The 22,684-nt window shown below is 38.5% G+C and overlaps 1 protein-coding gene across 1 annotated transcript in view; it reads right to left on the bottom strand.

Annotated features, from left to right (window-relative positions):
- Pcgf5 (polycomb group ring finger 5) overlaps positions 1–21,529 on the bottom strand; it is a 73,212-nt gene extending 51,683 nt beyond the window's left edge. Inside the window, exons 1-2 of the mRNA XM_013034376.1 lie at positions 21,336–21,529; positions 4,518–4,687 (exon numbers count right to left, since the gene is read on the bottom strand). The gene's annotated coding sequence lies outside the window, so the exon portion shown is untranslated. The remainder of the gene's footprint in view (positions 1–4,517; positions 4,688–21,335) is intronic.
- Positions 21,530–22,684: the final 1,155 nt, after the last annotated feature.

Raw genomic sequence — 22,684 nt, 5'->3', positions numbered from 1 at the left:
AAGACAGAAAAAGAGATTAAGTATAGGGACAGGTTAGTCTGAGTAAGATGGAACTAGATAAATATTTCTAAGTGCTTTATACAACATATTATGCTAAAAAGAAGAGACAACTTATTTCTCCTTTAAGTAGCAGAAGAAACTAACCAGGTTTTCTTTACTATCATGCTACTGGCTAGCTGGAGCCAATTCCCACCATACTAGAATAAAAAGAGAATGGAATTCCAATAGGCACAAAGTATAAGGGAGAGCTAGATATATTTCAATCATAATATGATATTTCAAAACATATTTACAAAACTGTAACTTGTTTTGGAGGGTCAGATTAAATTCTCAAGGATCATACATTAAGCAAATGACTTCAAGGCAAAAACCAAGAAGAATCCATCAAATCTGAATGTAAATCACTCTAAGTTAGGAGCCATTGTGAAACTTTAAAGACATAAACAACTAAATACCAGAGGAAAAAAATTGGAGAAAATGTCCTGATTTTATAGATAGTTGAGGTTCAGAAGAGAAGGTATCAGGTCTAGAGCCAGAAGGATAGGGGAAAAACATAGGAGGAGGTAACAATGCTTGATAGGAAATGTACTCATTACCTTGCTCATGTAACTGTAACTCCTCTGTACAGCATTTTTATAATAAAAAACGTATTTAAAAAAAAGAAACTGGTTTTGGCAGGGCAAATAATTACATCTCCCTCAGATTTGTTTTTCGCCAATAAAAATGGACATTATATTGTCATCTTAACCAGGAGTCTACAGGGAAATTTTTTCTATATACTTTTTTTTTTTTTTTGGTTCCAGTCGTGGGCCTGAACTCTGGGCCTGGGCGCTGTCCCTCAGCTCTTCAGCTCAAGACTAGCGCTCTATCACTTGAGCCACAGCACCACTTCGGACTTTTTTCCTTTTTGCTTATGTGGTGCTGGAGAATCAAACCCAGGGCCTCATGCATGCAAGGCAAGTGCTCTACCACTGAGCCACCTTCCCAGCCCCTTTTCTATATACTTACATGTTATAATAATCATGTAGTGAGATAACAGGTAAGAATTTTCTTTTTTAAATTTGAGATTGAGGATTGAATAAAAAGGGCCTCAAAACATGATCATTCTGTTTCCAACTCCTTGGTAGCTGGCATTTCTACTCCTAACACAAGAAATGTCTTTCAAATTGTAAGCTATGAAGCACTCTAAGAAATGTTAAAGTATAGTAGTAATTTTGAAAATACCAGACATTGAACAGTACCTAGCAATGCTATTACAAAGGTTCAACAAATGTTTGGATGATGCAATATAGTCAAAGAATGTTTGTGGAATGAATACTTGGAACCAGAGTAATGAAATCAATACAAACTAAAAATGCAATGGTCAGAAATTCTTTTTCCTCTGATGTCCATATTTAGCATACCCCAAATTTCAAAATAAAAGGGGAAACCTAGATATTTTGCTAAATCCAAAGAAAACTAGTTCTTATATTAAAAAAATTAAGAAGTAGTGAAATTGAAGTAGTGTATAATGACTATTAAATCCCCTTTAATGAGGGGGTAACATAATTTTTTTTCATTAAAATATAAGTTCTCCATGCTGGATCATAATTAATGAGCCTTCAGTTGAGTTATCTGTTCCCAGATCTACCAGGAATTGCATCTTCCTTAGTCCTTAGGAAGAAAGACCAAGGAAGGACATAAGGTTTTAGTTATGAGTTGACACTGTAGCAGTGTCATTATGGTAATTCATTGCTGGCTGACAGGTGGAGAAATAAAGGGAGGAAGCTGACAGAGCACTAGAAGAGGATAAGGCCTTTTCCCTTCTATTCTCAATTCTAATTTGAGCCTCCTCACAAAAGAAAAAAAATTGAAAATAAAAAAGGTAAACTACTGAACTCATTTTATCTTCAGCTATTTAAAGAGGTAATCTGACTTTTTCCCAGGTTTGTGGCAAACCAAAGAGAAAACTGGCTTCAATGAAAGCCAGGAGACATCAACTAGAAATACTAATTCTTGACCTTCAGGGTAATAAGCTTTACACAAGTCTCAGAAGCTGTGATAACTGGCCCTCCACACTTCAAGTGGAAAGAAACTGCATCTGTATTCAAGCTTACTTCTGTTGGAAAAGGGTTATCTCAGCTGACTGGAAAAGATCCTTCCAATTATAAAATATCTGACACCTGATGGATGAGAAAGCGATAAAAGTACTATCATTAAAGCATCTTAAGTTAGATAACAGAAGAAAATATAAGATGGATGTACAGAAAAGCATTAACCGCTTAAAGTACACAAGGGACAACTTTGGTCCTTACTGTTAACTACCAGAATTGAATCTAAAACATAACAGATTCTGGTTCAATTTTTGTTGAATGGATGAACGAGTGAGTGAACAAGTAAATATATGATGTCTGTCTTTCTACTCAAGGCTGCTCATATTCAAATATGGACACAATCTCTACTGGCTTCATGTTTTGGTGCAAGCAACCAAACTCTACCTTGGGTTTCTCAACATGGCTATAGTAAAAGTACATATCACATCAACATGTTAGATAACCTAACTAATATTCACTGCATATTAGAGCAACAGATGCTTGCTGAATTAACTTTAAGAATCTCTAATCTATACTGTTCCATAGTATTTAGATAAAAATGACAATGAAACATTAGGACATAACTTAAGGCCTCATGATAAACAAATAATTAGATCAAATACCTTCATACAACTACTTGTTTGCTTTTATGCCTTAGACAAAAGCTAATTATCTAACTCTGCTTCAAGGTATCTGTTTTTTACCCTATAGGAATTTGAAAATAAGGTTGTTTTCTATGAGGCAAATGAGTGAAATATGAAAGCAATGGATTAAGTTGGTGATGTCAAGGTGAAATTAGAGAATAGTTGTTCACAGAAATCAGAGAGTTTTACAAACATTCAAAACTCCAATGGAATGGCTTGGGTTTAGTTTAGGTAGGCAGGAGTGGCAGAAACATGGTATACTTAGTAAACCTAGCCATAATCAATTATATCTACTCTGTCTGGAAAAAGTTTATGTAAACAGAAAAAGAATGATTAGTATGGAGTACAAAAAGAGCAATGTAAAGAGCAATATGTGTTAGCAACCCTGCCTAGCACTAGGAGACATTGATTTGGGCCAGGAACCAGAGATGTGTGCGTGTTTTTAAATTTTATTTTATTGTAAAGATGCTGTATGTACCTTGCATGAGTAAGGTAATGAGTACATTTCTTGTCAAATATTGTTACCCCTCCTTTGTTTTTTTCCTACTATCTCTTCCCTTCTCTACCTCTCCAAGGAGTGTGTGTTTTGATGCAACTCAAAGGCAGCTTATTAGACAAAATTACCAGCCACCATTTTTAACTCTGATTCTACAAAGTTACTTTCTGGGTTACAATTTGCCTTCTCTATACATAAATATTGGAAGCAAATACTCTGAACTGAAAAATTATTATTCTATGACTATATATCACCATGCATTAAAAATTTCTCCTTTTAAAAATAGATAAAAGAAAATCTCCAGCCAATAGTAGGCGCCTTGGCAAGTCACTTTATGAAGTGACTTGAAATATAAAATTGCTTTAGATTTGGGATACAAAATCCCTAAGGGTCCTTTCACATACTCAAACAGATTATTGTGTAATCAAGAAGTACTACCCAGGGGCTGGGAAGGTGGCTCAGTGGTAGAGAGCTTGCCTTGCATGCCTGAGGCCCTGGGGTCAATTCCTCAGCACCACATAAGCAAAAAGAAAAAAGCCAGAAGTGGCACTGTGGCTCAAGTGTTAGAGTGCTAGCCTTGAGCTGAAGCGCTGAGGGACAGTGCCCAGGCCCAGAGTTCAGGCCCCATGACCGGACCCCCCCCCAAAAAAAAGAAGAAGAAGAAGAAGAAGAAGTACTACCCAGAGCAGATGCTGGCAAACTTTATCTGAAAAACATACAGTAAATATTTTATGATTTGAGTGTCAAATAGTTTCTATGGCAACTACTTAACTCTGATCAAGGAGGGATAAAACTACCTAAAAGAATATGCACATTAATGGATATAGCCATAGTCCAATAAAACTTCATTGAAAGAGTTTCTAAGAAGTTTCATCGTCATCATCATCATCAAACACTCCAGGGACTTAGAAACATTTTGTGTTTTTGAGACAGGGGTTCACTATGTAGCTCAGGTTTGGTCTCAAATTCATGATCTTCCTTGCCTCAATATAATCCAAAGTGCTAGCTATAGGTATGTACTATGACACTTGGCTAGAAAATATTCTTTAATTCTGTTTTATAAAAGTTTGTAGTAATTCAACCTTTCTACTATGTCACAATGGTAGAAGTCTTTTAAGAGAGAGAAAAGGAAAAAACTTTTGCCGAAGACAAGGCACGGCCACACACTTGTGGCTTCCAAACACTAAAAATTCCTGGTGATATTTAAAGAGAATGTAATTTCCCATTCTGTCTAGAATTCCCAGGTACTGACCTAAGAGAAAGCAGGCTTCAAGCAGTCAGCTAGCTATCTGCTGGCATACTTACGGAGAGTGCTGTAAGCTGGCCTGACCTCAGGAAGTCATGCTGGAGTGTGTTATCTGTGAACTCCAGCCTCACCATGGCCAGCTTCAGCAGCCTGGATCCTGGGCCGAGAGGAGGCCCTGAAGAACAGGGTGGTGAGAGCCCACCATCCCATCACCTTTGAAACACAGCAGCTGCAACAAGAGAGGGCACATTTGAAAATAAGAACACTGCAGCTGTGGCAACCAGCTCTGGTTTGATTAGCTTAAGGCAAAGAGTGCTTTTATTTCAATGATGTTAAACAAAAAATTTAAAATGTAGATAGATACTTGCAATATTCTCCCTTTCGTGTGTGTGTGTGTGTGTGTGTGTGTGTGTGTGTGTCTTGGGGCTTGAACTCTGGGCTGAGCGCTGTCCTTGAGTTTGTTTAGTTTTCCCCCTCAAGTCTAGTGCTCTACCACTTAAGCCACAGCTCTACTTCAGTTTGTTTTGTTTTTTCTTTTGGTGCTCAATTGGAGGTAAGAGAGTCACTGACTTTCCTGCATTGGCTTGCTTTAAACTGTGATCCTCAGATCTCAGCCTCCTGAGTAGCTAGGATTACAGGCCTGAGCCATTGGAGCCTAGCTCACTCTCTTTTTTCTTTCTTTCTTTTTTTTTTTAAGGTGGCTATAATATGCAAATCAAAAAGAATCTGTGAATAGGGGAAAGGATTTCAAGGCACTTAGCTGTGCTAAGTCACCAAGACTGAGGCTCATTTATTACCTATATGTTTGTTGAATGGTAAAAGAGGAGACTTTGGCATCAGATCATTTAAATATTAAATATTAAAAGAACTGCCAGAGGAATTTAAAAAAGTAAATACATGTACTCTCATAAGTTTTAAGGACTGTTGATGCTGATGTGAACTTACAATGATACTTCACTTTCTAAAAATGTTAAAAGGATGGTGCTTATCACAAGTATTGCCAGGAAGTTTACTGCAAAATTTGCTTATTATAAATTGGTAGGTCACAGTATTTTCTTATTCTTTAATCCTTTTTAACCCATGATGTCAGAGGTTTTAAGTTGAACACTGATTTCTACTAGAAATGACTTTCTGTAGTCATAAACTAAACTTATAAGCACAAGCATAAGTTCTTGCATGAAGTCTTTTTTTTTTTTTTGATAGTGGTACTGGGATTGGAACTCAGCCTCACACTCGCTACAAGTGCTCTATCATTTAATACACCCCTCCAGCCTAAATGAAGTCTTTATGTCAACTAAGACATCTCATGTTAAAAGCATCCAACAATAAATTAGCCATTAACAAAACCAACTAGTAGAATTGTTTTTAAAAGTTGACATTTATAATATCCATACTTGACAACCATGTAAACAATTCATGTTTTTTATATTTTGTTTAGTAATGTCATCATTTTAATGTGCCACATTAAATGTTAAGTATCTCCCATTAAGTACTGCATAAATCCATTCTAAATGCCTGTTATGAGTTGAACTGTGTGCCCCTAAAAGAAATGCTGAAGTCCTAAAATCTGGTACTGGTGAATGTGATTTTATTTGGAAATACAGTCTTTAAAGGTGTAATGAAGTTAAGATGAGGTCATGCTGGAGTACTTGGGCATTTAATTAAATAGCTGATAAATGAGATGTGAAAACACAATGTACTCAGTTGCCATCCTTTCTTGTTTTGGATCATGTATTCAATAAAGAATTCCCATTCCCTAACACATGTTAAACACTGTTTTGGGCACTGTGAAGGATGTTGACAGTCCTAGGTTTTTGGAAGCAGGTCTTCTGAGAATTTTTCAGTGTCAGAAAGAATAAGATATTCTACATTTCAATGAATGAATAGGTAAAACTTTTCCTCTTGTTTCCCATTAGCTAAAGAATCCATGTCCTTTTCATAGATTATAAAGAGATATATGGAAATGTGAGCTAGACTATGAAATATTTTTAGGTTTCAATGGTTTTTTAAAGGGTAGCTCATAGAAGAGAGGGAGAAACCAAACAGCAGAAAGCAGGTGTGATCTAATTGGTACCAGGTGTCTAGCACTAGAGGCACTGAACAGCCTTTCTTCTCTCCACAGGGCTGGGCACTCAGCCATGGACAAACCCTAGAATACTGTGATGGTGGCCTGTACAGACCAGAAGTTCTGTGGTCCTTGCTTCTACAGCAACAACTGGGCCCCTGGGACAATGATCTCTTACAAGTTTAAGCCAGTTATACAGCTGGAGACTAGAAACCTTCAGGTGACATCCTCCAACAAAGAGGACTTAAAGATATCTACTTAAGTAGTTTATTAGATTTTAGGTAGGTTTGAGAGAAGATATTTTCCTATTGTGCCTATATTAAACACCATTCTATTAGACATATGTTATTGAGGGAGGGAGAATGAAATTCTAACTACTGTTTTATTATCAAATGAACTTTCTAAGTATTGTAATGTGATCATGGGACAAATCACCAAAGCTGTAGCCCTCTCTCGTACAGACAAGGGCTATAGCAGCAGGTAGGTTCTTTCAATAAGGGAAACAAATCTAGCCTCGCTCTCCAGGGATGCAAAGAATGGGAAGCTAAGAGAGAGCAATGAGACCTAAGAAATTATGAGTCATTTATATCAGAACTTGATGAAGCTTTACAGAAATCTGATGTTATGATCAGCTATCTTATTTAAATGCCAGAAAAGCAAAGAACGAATGGTAGAGATTAAAGGAGGGAAAGAAAAAGTGAAAGCACTCATTTTGGAAATCTTTCAGATTCTGTTAATTGAATTGACATAAATGCCTTCCACATTCATTCATTCCCCAATTCCTACTTGTGACTAATAAACTACGTAGTCATTATTTCATATCAGCAGCTGACCTCTGATTTCTACAGTATCCTTTAAGACCTTTTCTAGGGGAGTCCCTCAGTTGTAAAGTTTTCTTCTTCTATAAGAAAAAAACAGCGTCAATTCTTAACAGAATAAACCAAGGAGAAAATATATGTCCAATAACAGATGGGCAAATAAAATTATGTCAGGAAAATAAGCTAAACAAGGTTATTGAGCAATTAAAAAGTACCATGTATATTTGGAATTTTTATGAATGTAATGTTTACAAATTACAAATGACCACAGTACTGACAAGAATCTGTCTAAAATGAGTTTTAAAGAGAAATTATTCAACCAAGAGATACTGAAATCTGCCAGTGGCAGTTATCTCATATTCTCAGAACGAAAAGAACAACCTCTCCCACTCCTCCCCCTTCTCTCTCCTCCTCCGCCTTGGTCTTCCCGATCCTTTGGCAGCACTGGAGTTTGAACTAAGGGGCTCAAAATGACTAGGCAATTGCTTTTATCACATGAACCATGTCCTCATTCCCAAATTTGAGGAGAGTTTAATATCAATAAATAATAACAAACTAATGAAGAAGAGTGGTAGATTCACATCCATTACTGAAAATGTCACTATTTCCACAATCCCAGATACCAAAAACTGAAGCCACCTCTCTGAAAGTCAACATTTTAAGACAAATGCAAAATCAAGCATAAATGTGGTGATCACAGTGATCCTAGTAATCCTACTTTCTGGGAATCAAGCAGGCAAGGTGTCTCTTCCCTCCCCTGTGCTACCAGAGCTCATGAATTTACAAAAGGTCATTCTCTACCTTGCTAATGAGGTAATTCTTATAGGAATACAAAAAGCAAAAATGTTTTTTTTTAACTCTTTAAGGCCAGCCTTCAGAATGAAATGGCTTTGATACTTTCTACTGCAGTCCATGGACTATCATCATTATGAGGGAACTTGACAGGAATGAAGAATCTGGGGCCTAAGGATCTTCATATTAAAATCTGAGAAACACTCTGAATAGGCTAAAAATGCTACTCCTCTCTGCACCAAGGATTTGTCTCTTAGGGATCAGTGAAGTTACATAGGGCAATTGTATGATAATATGAGCATTACAATGAATGATAGCAACTGATTATATGATACACTTAAAGAAAATAATCCTCAGTCAATATTTATAATTAAGCAGTCAATCAAGCAAACAAACAAATGGGAAAGAAAAGCCTCTTCTTTTCAACAGAATGCCAACTTGTATAAGGAATGAGTTATGTAATCCATCATTTCGCAAGGATATTATTTAATTGATTCAGGCAACAATTTCCAGGGATCCTAAAACTATGCAGTTAAAAAGTTCTTGGGAATAGGATATTTACATAGTTTTGCAGTATTCTTCACAGAGAAACTATAACTTATATAATTAAATTTTATGTTACAAATTTATGAGTTATAATGAGAAAAAAGATAGCTTTACAGGGAAATCTAATGAACACCATCCAGATTGAGTGCTCAAAGTTAACCACAGTAGTGATGGCAAATCTGACATCATGTACTTGCTGGGTGGTATACTTATGAAGACACAATGTCATCTGTGTGACATTTCTTCCCAGATTCTCTATTCTGATTCTCTAATCATGGAGAAGTATAAAACAAGCTTATATTGAGAGTCATTTTAGAAAACAAATGATCTATATTTTTCAGAAGTATTAACATCAATGAAAGACTGAGAAAATTAATATTAAAGAAACATGACAACTAAATACAATGTGTGATCCTGGACTGTTTCCCTGATGGGGACTTCATTGTAGTTACTATTACTGGTATAAAAGATATCAGAGACAGATCTGCACATCAGATAATACTACTCTATCAATATCACATTTCCTGTGTCAATTGTATCTCCTTGGGTATACATATTCAAGTATTTAGAAGTATCCTATCTAGAACTTATTCTTAAATGGTTCAGTGAAAATTAGAATAATGTGTATACATACAAAGAAGTAAAGACAATGTGGCAACTCTAAATGAGGGATTTATGGTTGTTCATTAAATACTTCCACAACTTTTCCATGAGCTTTGAATCAGTCAAATGTAAAATTAGATATAAGAAAGTCAGAGATGGAAAAGCAACACAATAACAAATGTTCCTCATCCTATAACTGCTCTGTAGAAGTATCTTCTCAGCAACTCCACCTTTCACTAAAGTGGTCTTGAGATATCTCTAATATAAAGATGATTTTAGGAAAAAAGAAACCTTTTTTCCCCCTAAAAGCTTTCTCTTTTTTTTTTTTGAAAATAAACCACCCAAGTTCTTTTACAGCATGATAGGCCATGTTCTTAGCCCTGAAATAAGTCAGGGAACAAGACAGAGTCATTATTCTCTTTGAACTTACATTCTAACAGAAGGAAACATGCAGTAATCAAAATAAGTAAGTCAGATAGTAACAACAGCTATCAAGGGGAAAAAAAGCTCAGAGAAACTTCAGGGCAATGGTATTTAAAACAAGGAGGTTAGAGAAAGACTCTATCTAGTCTGGTGACATTTAGTAAAGACCTGAATGAAGCAAGGGACTCAACTGTATAGGTAGGTAACTAATAAAAGAGTATACCAACAAATGCAAAGCATGTGTAAAGGCACTGAAGCAGAATGTTATAGGCTACAGTGGACAAAATAAGGGGTGAACATAAGGGATGGAATGCAAGATCATGCAGCCATTCCTGGGCCATTATTGAGACTTCACCGTTTACTCATACAAACTGATCAATGGGTCTATCTTTTCTATCTATTCAACATCATTTCTCCAGACAGATAAGCAGTTCCATAACGAGAGGACCACCCAGGGAAATGCAGCCAAGTTTACTCCATAGAGACATTCCATTCCAATGTTCCCCAGTCACCTTGGATGATAGGCGCCTTCCTCATACACACTTATTTTTCTGTCCAACTTGGCAGGTAGTAGAGCCGTTCATATAATGGCAGACAGGAAGCAGAGAAAGGGATACATAGGAAGGTGCCAGAGAAAAATGTAGTCCCAAGGACACACCCTTGAAAAATCTATGCCCCACTTTTACCTTTCACTACCTTCCAAAAATAATCTATCAAGGTACTAACCAACAGATCAGAGACTTCATGATATAACAGTCCCTAGAAATGTCTTCATGTGTGTGTGTGTGTGTGTGTATTTACACACACACACACACACACATATACACACATGTATTTTTTCTCTTTCTTTTCATTTTTGTAGAAATCCTGGGGATTGAGCTCAGGGTTTCATATTTGCTAAGCAGGCACTCTACCACTTGGGATATGCTTCCAGTACCTTTTAGTACTGGTTATTTTCCAGATAGAGTCTTGCTTTTGTGTTCAAGCTGGCTTGGCTATGATCCTCCTACTTGTGCTTTTCTGTCACTGGGGATGACAGGAGCATGACACTGTATCCAGACAGTGCATTTCCCCTGTATCTAAGCTAACAGTGTGAGGCATACAGAGCTCAGCAATTGTTTAAGAAGGAGTCTTGTCAATGTTCATGCCTGGGCTAGCCTCGAACTATGAACCCCTGTTCTCTGCTTTTGAAGGTTATCTAGAATTATTGGTTTGAGCCAATATACTCATCTTCTTTACAAGCTGGAAATAAAAATTAACCAGAAGCCCATTCTTTATCAATTTGACAATATAACATGAGTTCTTAAACCGTAACATTTCAGCAACACTCCCCACAAAGAATTACGTCCATTTCCAAATGCAAAATATGTTGGACCCCTTGCCAAGACTCACCATAGTCTTAATAGTTCCAACACTGTTTAGACTCAGTCCACAGTTTCTTTTGGGACTCACAGCAAACTCTTAGCTGTGAGTTTTTATAAAATAAAACAAGAAAGTAACATAAGATACAATGACAGGGAGTAAACATTCCATTCCAAAAGAAGAGATGGGAGAACAGCAAGGGAGGATCAAATCAAAGCACAACTGAAACCCAAATGTTAAATCCTGTAATTCTATATCCAGCATCCAAGGGCACACTGTGGTGACATGATGTGAGCTCCAACTGTCCGGGGAAGCACTGCCCCTATGATCTTGCTGTTTGCAGCTCCCAAGAGGCTCAATGGCTTTACTCATTGACTGTGTTTTTCCCCTCAGCAGGTATTTCACATTCCTGCCATCTCCCAACATGCTGGGGTCTCACTGCATCTTAGGCTTCACTCTCTCAGGTTTTTATACATTGCCTTCTTGGAGGCTCTTTGCAAAGAATTTGACCTTGCTCCACATTGTGTGGCATCCCAGGTCTTCCTTTGAACTCTTGGTGGAACCCTCCATGGCCCTTTAACTCCTAAATTCTGCCTAGCAGCAAAACCAGCACCAAATGAATGACACCAAATTCTGACACCAGCTCAAGTGGAATCTAGGCCCACTTGGATCATGGCTGCAGTGGCCTGTGAGCACCTGAGCAATTAAACCCAGAAAATAGTTCCTTAAGATGGCTGTAAGGGAGCAGAATCTCTCAGCAACTCCTTCTTCTCAAAGGAAGGCCTTTCAGAAGAGTTTACAATGTTATATTCTGGAGCCCGGGATAGGAAGAGTCTGGCCAATTCCCAAGATGCTCTCAAGATTTCTTTTCTGGGTCCTAGAGCATGGTTCTCAGCTCCTTTTTAAGGTGTTAAGCTTTTTAACAACTCCACATCCACAATTTCCACCTTGCTACTTTTCTGGCTAAACTGCACGTTTTGCAAGTCATTCTACTCTGCTTTTTGCTTTTAAAAAATTCTTTTTGCTCCTGAATCTCATTATAAACCTGGCTTAAAGCAGTTAGAAATATCAAATACCACAGCCTGAATACTATGTGGTCTTCAAGTTTTCTCTGCCAAGTTAATTCTTCCATTGCTTTTGAATTCAGCGTCTCTCCAAGTTTGAAGACACAGTCAAAACATAGGCAAACTCTTTGTCAGAATGTAACATGAAGGACTGTTAGTCCAGTTCCTAATAAAGTCCTTGTTCCCAAGTGAAACCTCATGAGCCAAGCACTTAGTCTCTGAATTCCTGCAGGCAATGTCATCTACAGGAATTGCCCAATAAGCTCTACTTACAGCATCAAGGGCTTTCTAGCCTGCTTCCCTAACTTTTCCACATGCCACCTAAAATGAAAATCAGTTCCTAAGGCTTATCAACCACATGGTCAGGTCTACTCACAACAGTGCCTCCACTGCTCTGTACTAATTTTTGCTATTAAGACTTTTGGGCAGTTGCTGTGATGAAATATCTCACATAAGCAACTTAAAGGAGAAAGGACTCATTTTGGAAAGTGGTTAACATGGTGGCCAGGAAGCAGAAAAATGCTGATTCCTGTTGGCTTTCTTTTTTTTCTATCTTGGCTCACAGTCTATTGGATGGTACATGCACATTCTGGGTGGGTCTTCCCCCTTAGTTAATAATCTCTGGAAATGCTCACATAGACACAATCACAGGTGTGCTTTACTAATCCACTAAGTACCTTCAAATTCAATCCAGTTGACTGGCACAAAAGTAACCACCACATAATTGTACAAGCACATTATGAGAACCAAACAAAAGAGTTACACTAGCTAACACTGACATAACACTCTGTCAGAAATGTGTATCTTACTGAAATCATTATGTTCTCAAAAAATAAGCAACCTAAAATAATCAGGTTAAAACTTTTAGCTACCTATACTGATGTTTACAGAATGCCTACATTAATATAAGACTTATTTCAATTTCAAAATCAAACAATGCAAACAAAGCATGTTAGAGAAAATAGGAAACAATAAGTAATCAATAGTTTTACAAAATAAAAAATGACTTTTACACAAATATATATTGAATATATGTTAAAATTTTATTTGGTTAATTAATGAAGAATCTAGAAAGATGACCCATTTGGTTCAGTGGTGCACAGCAATGACAAGCATACAATTGATGAAAGCCAAAGTAGTGAAATTATATTGCTAATTTAGCTATAAAATCAGTTAGTGTCCTATAAGGCAATAAAACTATAACTTTTGGGGAGTATCTTCTCCATCACAGATGAATTATTTCCAAATTTCATACCTACAAATTACAGAAGTAGGTCTCAGTGAACAGACAATAGTGAGTTATACAAAGGCATACTGCCCTAAAGAATTATGTGATCGTTGGCTAGTCCTGTCTAAAAATGTTCCAAGATAACAATCATCCTTGTGCCTCATTCCCAGGGACAGATAAATTTCCTAAACATTTAAATATGCAGGTATTATTCTAAGTAATGACTATATGTCATTACTTTAAAAAAATATGACTATTCTCAATATAGAGAACAGAAGTTGAAACAGAGAGGGTAAGTACTCTTGCCCAATGTCACGATGCTAGTAAGATGCAAGGATACAGCATGAATAGCCTGGCTCCTGTATCTAGAAAGTGCCCCATGTTATACCTAACAAGTCCTTAAGTACAGTGAGTATCAACCATTCTAATTCTCCAGAACCTCTGAGTTTAGAAAACACCACATTAAAGCACATAACCATAACTAAATGCTCAGTAGTATAATAAAAAATCAACAAGAATAGATTAAAAGTTTTCACTCAGCCTTGTTAAGAAGGCAAAAAAATAAACTTAAACAAAAATTTATACTTAAGCAACATTTTAGCCGAGATGAATTTTCTTTAAAAAAAAAAAAAAACCACAAAACAACTGTCTTCTGGAAAGCTAACTCAATTCAGAACAAATGAGGTGTTACAGTAGCCTTTAAAAAACATCGTTCTATAGAAATTGTTTTGGTTCTTGCAATCTGGGGTTTCTCAGAGTTCTCTGAGACTGTAGGTGGTTAAAGGAGAGGAGAGAAATGTGGCTGCCCACCTCACTTTCAATCAGTAGGTCTAGCTATACATTTTACATATTGGGATTCCCCATAAGCGTCTGCTTGATGGGAGTCAGGCTCCCTTGAGAATTTGATCTGGGTGGGCAGCCCTTTACAACTGTATATGCCTTCCCCATCACTTCTCAGTCTCTGAGAAGCTGCTCTTCAAGCATTTCTTTTTTTTTTTCCATGAATCTCCTGCTCACCCATGCCAGTCATTCCCTTGTCTAACTAACCTCCATTCTCCTCTGTCAACAATAATCCTCATGATAACTGTGTATCAAACTCCTACATGGAAGCTCTGGATTAAATGTTTTTACATCAATGACTTCAGGAAGTGTTCTGAAACTCTGCTGAATTAGGTTTTACTATCTACCCATTCCATGGAGGAGAAACACAAGTTTTAATTTGCCCACTGTTCAATGATCAGTAGGTGGTGGAAATAGGATGAAAAACTAGTCAGCCGATGCCAATCTTGTTTCAATTTCCACCAAGAATCTATTCTATACACAATCTCTTATGTTTGGCAAAACTGGGGTTTGAACTTAGGGTCTTGTCCTTGCTAGTTTGGTCCTTAATCACTTGAGCTATACCCCTACCCTTTGTGTTTTAAAAACATTTTCAGGTAAGGTCTGTCATTTTTTTGCCCAGGTTAGCCTCAAATTGCAACCCACTTTCTTTATCTCCTCTTTCTACTTCTCTAGTAGCTGGGATTATAGATATGTTCCACTATTCTCAGCTTCAAAATTCAATCTCTTAAAAAAATTTTAGCATGATAGAGGGAGAAAGACTGATGGGAATACAGTGTGAACATATGCAGAGATGTAACAGTGAAACCTTTACCCCTGTGAAACTATGTCCAACTACTGGTTGAAGAATCTTACTTGGTTAACCTCAAGCTATGATCCTCCTAATCTCAGCCTCCCAGGTAGCTAGTATTACAGGCATGAGCCATAGGTGCCTAGCAAGACTCAATGGAGAAGAAAAACAGACACAAGAAACACTTTTTCTTCCGTACCAACCCTTTACAGCAGTACCTCCACACTGACATATGTGGTGTATAGCTCTTAGTGGCATCATCTGAACTTGCTGTGGCCAATGCCCACTAAATCTCTTGTTTTTCCAGGTATATATGTATGCATGTCCCTTCCCACAAAAGGACCACCTCTTCTACTCTGTCTGTACCTCTACTCTAAGTAGAAATATTTGGGGCTAAGAATAGGGTGAGGTTCAATAACTGATGTAAAGAACCTTGGCCAGAAAACCCTAAGCCAGTAAGCTCAGGATACCCAGGTTTAATTTGGGGCAGTCCCTTGAAGCAGATGCTGGCATTCCCCTCTCTGTGTTCCTTCAATGGCTCACCTCTCAATGCTGAGAGGCAGCTTTCTTAGCCACTTGTGACTTTTACCTGAACTCTGGGAGCAGGTTGAGCCCACTCACAGAGTGAGGTGAACATGTAAATGAGCAGAGGATGAGATGAGGTCCTAGTTGGGCAGGACATTCCTAAAGTGTGTAGCAATATGGCTGGAGTTTCTGAAAGACTGAGCTCTATTCACAAAACCTCCAGTAATAGTGCATAGAAATGTAGTACTCTTCCTTTTCCTTTCCACTCTCCATCCCTCCTTTCAATAAAATCCCAAACTCTCAAAGGTTCTTCCACATTAATTCTTGGAATGAGTGCTGAATTAACAACTACATACACATAAGATGCTGAAGGCATTGCCTAGACATACCTCCAGCAATACTTTCTTGTCCTTGCTAGGATAACTCTGGCCTCTGCAGTAATAATGTCAGCTACCGAAATCCTCTTTGCCTGAGGTCATTTTTTCAAGGCAGTCAGCATGCAATGACTGAGAAGCTGGGGAATAAAGACCTGACTATCTCAGCTAATGTTAAGACAATTCTAAAGGACTGTTCAGGCTCCAGAGCTTCTCATGGGGCTGACCCCACCGCTCAACTTCTCTTGTGCCCCCCTAGGTTTCCTTGACATCCTTCTTGCACATAGAATATTATCTCAGAATCGTTTCCCCAGGAAACCCAACCTATGACAAGCATATTTTACATTTCGTTTATTAATGCTGCAAAGTCCACATACTGTGGAACTTTACCTGTGGAAGCAGGGGCTTTCTTTTGATGTTGCAAAACCAAGAAGTGATAGAGCCAGAAAAAGAAGTTAAGGATCCAATAAAATGGGACTGAGGGGCCTTGGAAGGTGGCTCAGTGGTAGAGTGCTTGCCTTGCATGCATGAGGCCCTGGGTTTGATTCCTCAGCACCACATAAGCAGAAAAAGCTGGAAGTGGCACTGTGGTTCAAGTGGTGGAGCACTAGCCTTGAGCTGAAGAGCTTAGGGACAGCGCCCAGAGTTCAGGCCCCACGACCAGAAAAAAAAAAGGGGGGGGGGGAATGGGGCAGATACCAGCCAATTATGTATGAGATGCAGTTTCTGTTTCTGAACAAAACAAAAAAATACATAAAAGGTCAGCACAGCCAGTGAAACTGAAAGCTGAGAAGACAGATGAGGTAACTACAGAAGATGAGGAAAGAGAGAAACATCTTAGGAAGAAAACAAGAGTGGCCTTCCTAAAGGAGAGAAGCAGACTGAAAGCCTAAACAATACCCAACCCAAAATCATGGAGCAGACTCAGCCATCTGAAAGAGGGTCTACTATACCAAGAAACTACATCCAATCCACACAAGCAAGCCTGCAGTATGACAAGGACAAACGAATACCATGCTGGGAATTCCCACAAAGTAAGCTCAAGGTTGAATCAATGCTAATGCAGAAGTCAGGGAGATTCCCATGGCATTTCCACTGGGCAGAACCTTTATAGAGAACTTTCCCAGCAAATGAAAGCCAGAGGTCCTGGTAAGAAGCTAGTAATATTCTGCTCTGCCCAAAGTTCTTCCCAACAGAGCTTCCAGTTACTCTTCGACTAAGCTGTCACTTCCCTGAGAATAGGGGTGCTGAGAGTAAGGTAAGTAGGGTGACTGAAATTTAAGATAAGCTCATCAGAAGAGGCACTAGAGAGAAGATGTATCTGAGAAAGACCAAAAAGGTTATAAGGCTCTGCAAGGAGGGATCAGAAGCCAGTCTGAAGAACATGTAAGGAGAAAGGGGAATGCCATGAGCAGGAACAAGGCTGATGCCCAAGGTTTTTCCAGCCAGGAGGAGGTGTGGCTGAGGATGAGAGAGGGGCTAGATTATATAGGACCTTCAAGGTTTCCACTAGTAGTAGAGGAGAAGCCATGGGAACAGGCCTGAGTAGAATGACATGATCTAACATTCCTGCTCCCCATCCTCAGGAGAGATATCTTCCCACAGTATTTATATGTTAAGTTACATATGCTGTTTATTTACTATTGACCCCTGAGGGTGTAAGCTCTGTGAGAGCAGATAGTTTCTGTCTAGATGTTCACTGACAGAGTCATTCCCTCAGTGTCTAGAACTTAGTGAATAAACATTTATTGAATGAATCCATTGTTAATCTGCAAAAGTCCCTAGAACTCTTTCCTAAATGGAATTATGAATCTAGGCAAAAAGAATAATGTTTCTACATCTGGCTACAAAAAAATTGGATTCACCAGTAAAAATAAATATGGCATTTTATTTATTTATGTATTGCCAGTCCTGGGGCTTGAACTCAAGACCAGAGTGTTGTCCCTCAGCCTCTTTGTGCTCAAAGCTAGTGTTCTACCACTTGAGCCACAGCACCACTTCCCGCTTTTGCTAAGTAGTTTACTGGAGCTAAGAATTTCATGGACTTTCCTGCCAGGGCTGGCTTTGAACCATGATCCTCAGATCTCAGCCTCCTGAGTAGCTAGGATTAGGCAAGAGTCACCAGCACCCTGCTACCTGGGTCCTTTTATATCAAAATTTCTAAAAAACCAATAGTTTACTATCTCAAAAGTCTTAAAAGTCAGCTTAGGTGGCTTTTCCTAACACTGTTTCCAGATTAATCCACATACTGAAAGTAGAACTAACATGATTTATGCTTTCAGCTCAAAAAAGAAGTAGGAAAGACATTGTAGAAATATAATTAAACAAACTGAATATGTTGTTACTGGAGGGAGGGGAAAGGAAGCTCTGTGTGCGTGTGTGTGTGTGTGTGTGCGCGTGCATGCGCATGGGGCAGGACTGGGGGGGTGTAAAAGCTACCCCAGTATGCATGGCAGAGGAGCAGTAGAGAACTATGGTTGCACTTCTCTGTGTGCAATGTTCTCTATCACCTGATACACATTAGTCCTTTCATCAATAAATTCAGAAGCCCTTGTGAACTTATGCCAGTCTTTAATCTCCCTGAATCTCCATTAGTTCATTGTAAAAACAGGCTATCTTACAAATCACACCTTCCAGAAGTTAAAGACTAGACTATCCACACTGCCTTTGCATGATGCCTGGATATGATGAGCCCTCCGTGAACCTCAGCACTCACTGTCATAAAGACACTGCTCGTGGAGCTCTCATTGTCTACAGCTTTATACTGCTGCAGCCATCCTTGTGAAGTAATACTCATGAAGAGGGCCATGGCCAGAAACCTGGATGTCTCAGATTAGCACCAATCTTCAGATGATCCCAGCTCCCAGCTCTGAACCTACACTGTGGATGCTTAATTAAGAATGGCCACACAATCCAGAGGATGCCAAATTCTCAACTCAAGAAACTGTAGGAGATAACAAGTGATCATTTTTTTAAGTTACTAAATTGTAGGATGACTTGTCACTCAGAATCAGACAATCAGACCATTGATACTCCTACTTCTAAAAGAAACCTATCTAATTTCTCTTATTTAAAAGAAGAAGTGAAGCCAGGAATGGTGGTGCACACCTGTAATCCTGGCAAAAATGTCCCAGGAAAATTTAACATGACATACTATCTGAAACAAACTAAAAGCAAAAGGACTGGGGAAGGGGGGAGGGGTCCTTGAGTGAAAGCTGAAAAGTTCTTCGAATATGATTAATTCAACCCATAGTATCATTAAAAAAATAAAATATGTGTTTCTATTTCCTGGATAGGGTATAAAGTACCTGGAAATTTCCACTTCCAGAACAGATTGTGTCTCTTCAGGAGAGAGGCTGTAGCTTGTCTTCCAGTGATTCATCCCCATCTCCTTCCACTCCACCTACCCACATTATCCTCTCAGCTCTCTCAATGGCTGTCATAATAAACTATGCACTCTCCTGTCAGATGACCCTCCTCATGCTCCACACATCTCCAAAGATATTTCCCAACAAAGTCTCTACTTTGTCTTTTATCAACTTATGCTCTCTAGTGGATAATTCCTATTAGCTTACACACATATCCTAATTCTGTCTTAAAAATAAAGGACTTTGCTTTTCTGATAGCAGCAAATTATTTTCCTTAGCATCACCTTACTTTTCATGATATCTTCACATGCAACCACCCTCTCTCCCTTGATAAGCTTTATGTGCCACCAGAATCAATCTCTCCCCCTCTTCATTTTCCTCCATCCTTTGATTTATAATGTTCCAAATGCTTTAATGTTTCTTTCTTTCCACCTGGCCTCTTGATGTTGGGTGCCAAGGGCCCTATCCCCGGTTCTCTTCTGGCTCTTATTTCTACTCATGCTACTGGTGATCTCATTTAGTCCCTGCATTTAAATGCTGCCTCAATGTTTTCAAATTCCAGAACTCTCTCTCCTTACCTCCAGACTATTTTATACAATTGTTTGCTCTCTATATTCCCCCCTCCCAAGTCTGCTGTAACAAATTACCACAGACTCAGTGGCTTAAGATAACACAAATTTATTATCTTATAGTTCTGTAGGTTAGATATAAATTTCCTTGGGCTAAAAATCAAGGTGCTCCTGGGAGGACTGTATCCTATTCTTGAGGCTTTAGGAGAAAAATCATGTCCTTGCCAGGCCTACTACTTCTTGCCAGGCATATCCACATTCCTTGGCCCATGAAATCCTTCTTCCATCTTCAAAATCACAATGTTACCTCTCTCTGGCCATTCTTTCCATGGTCACAGTCTGCTCAGACCACCGTAGGAAAGATACTCTAGTTGTAGGGATTCATGCAAATAGGCTAAGGTCATTCAGGTAGTTGGGGAAATTTTTGCCACCTCAAGGTTAACTTCACCTCATTTGTCAAGTCCCTCGGGCCAGCTAAGATGATAGGTTATGGGGACTAGGATGCGGACATCTTTGGAGGCCACTCTTCTGCCAACTACATCCTTTTTTTTTTTTCAGCTGTGGGACTTGAACCTGGACATTGTCCTCAAGCCTCTCTATGCTCAAGGCTAGCACCCTACTACTTGAGTTATAGTGCCACTTCCAGTTTTTAAGTGGTTAATTAGAGATAAGAGTCTCAAGCCCAGATTGGCTTGGAATGATGATTCTCAGATCTCAGACTCCTGAGTACCTAGGATTACAGGCGTGAGCCACCAGTGCCAGGCCTGCCTACTACATTCTGCATCTACAGGTGATATCTACCAGAAAACACATCTTCTACACAAACTGACCTCTAACTCTTCCACCACAGGTATCTCCATTTGTAGCCTTCTGTATCTTAGCTGATTAGCAACTCATCCTTTCAGTTATCAGGCCTGACCCTGTAAATCATCTTTGACCTCTCTCTGTGTCTGTCTGTCTGTCTCTTCCTTTTTTTTCTCTCTCACAAATACAACAAACACCACACACACAATTCTACACATATTAATTTAAGGAAGTACCATAAGAAATTAGACTAATTATAAATTTAAGCTTAAGACACACGGATTGATATCAACAGATTTAAGGCTAGAGAAAGAAAGGAATTAAAGGGGAGAGGAGGAAGAAAAAGGGAGAGAAAGAGAAGAAGAGACAAAAAAGGAAATAAGCAATAGAGAGATGGCGGAAAGAAGAAATATGAGTGTATTTTGGAGCCAAAATTTTATTTTAGAAATAAAATCCATAAATAAAACTATTTTAGAAAGAAAATCCAAATTTATGGAGGAGAAAACTGAAGCTCGGAGACAGTAAGCAATTATCTAACCTCCCAGTGATGTGACATTCTAGCTATCAATTATTGCACAATAAAGAGAGTGAAAACTGTATTTCTGCTACTTCTGTAGGCATTAAAATGTTTGTTTAATGAGATGATTCTCTACTTCAAAGGGCTGGATCTAGTGCAAATGCTCACACACCGGGAAACATTGCTTACCAGCCGCAAGGCTTGTCTCAACTACAGCAAGATGTTTCACTTCAGATGGAACATTCTGGGTAGGGAACAATCACCAAACAGCATTGCCATACATCTTGTATCCTCAGAGTGACTTCAGAGGGTTGTTTAGGACATAACTGCACAATAGACAAGTTTATGACACAATACATCATGAAATCAAAAGGCTTAATGGGTAAAATGTGAGGGTGTCTGGATGGAAAACAATAACTACCGACACAAGGATCTTGACAAAAACCTGTATTTGCAGATACGGATTTGTTGCCAGCAGAAAGGCAAAAATAAAGGGAAGCATATTTTAAGAGAAGATAAATAAGTTATTTTGAATGAGGCTCTCACACAAACACAAAAGACAGCAGGACCTGAAGTGAAATACTTTCTAAATTTACCAAATCACCACCTTCTGGTTTTTTTTGAAATACCTACAACAGGAATGAAAAACAGCACAATAATTCAGATCCACATTTAAAACATGTGTTGGGTATTTCTTAAGACAGTCTTCTATTCACTTGTGAGCAGCTGGCATCTCAAAAAAAATCACAAAATTGGTTTATTAAGGCAATATACACACAGTGGCTTTCTCAATGAGAAAGCATCACTGTTACACAGAAGGACAAAATAAGTCTATTTTTAGGGCTACCAATCAACTTCCCTCACCATGGTTACAGGCTATGTCTCATAACTTTCTAGAATCAGAGATGATTCAGAATGACCTTGGTAGTAATTTAGAACAAATCTCACATTTTATACACAGAGAATGGAAAGCTTAGAGATGTGGGGCAGTCAGTCTGACATCACAAACCTTTAGTAAAACATCTCAACCAGGACACAAGTCACACGTCTCCTCATTCCTAAAGAATAATGTAAAATTATTTTTTAAATTTATTTTTACAGCTGGGGTTTGAACTCGGGCTTTATGCTTGGTAGGCAGACAATCCACTTACTATATGAGCCATACCTTGTATTTTTGTTTTGTTTTGTTTTGCTTCAGTTATTCTTTGGATAGGGTCTCATATTTTTGTTTAAGGCTGGCCTTGGACTGCAATGCTCCTATCTATGGCCTCTTGTGTAGCTGGAATTATGAGTAATGAATCATCACACTAGGATTATTTGCTGAGATGCAATTTGTCTTTTTCCCCAGTTGGCCCAAACTGCAATCATCCTGACCTCTGTCTCCCAAGTAACTGGGATTACAAGTATGAACCACTGTGCCCTGCCTCATACAGTAGAATCTTCACTTCCAATATGATATTATCAGGAGAAGAAGCCTTTGGTTCCTTTTATGAAAGAGAACCAGAAGAGCCAACTAGTTCCTTCTTGTGAATTCCAGA

This window comes from Dipodomys ordii, unplaced genomic scaffold (assembly GCF_000151885.1).
Source record: "Dipodomys ordii isolate 6190 unplaced genomic scaffold, Dord_2.0 Scaffold188, whole genome shotgun sequence".
Taxonomy (NCBI): Eukaryota; Metazoa; Chordata; class Mammalia; order Rodentia; family Heteromyidae; genus Dipodomys; species Dipodomys ordii.
Note: the sequence above shows the minus strand (reverse complement) of the source record. Positions and strands in the feature narration are given on the sequence as shown.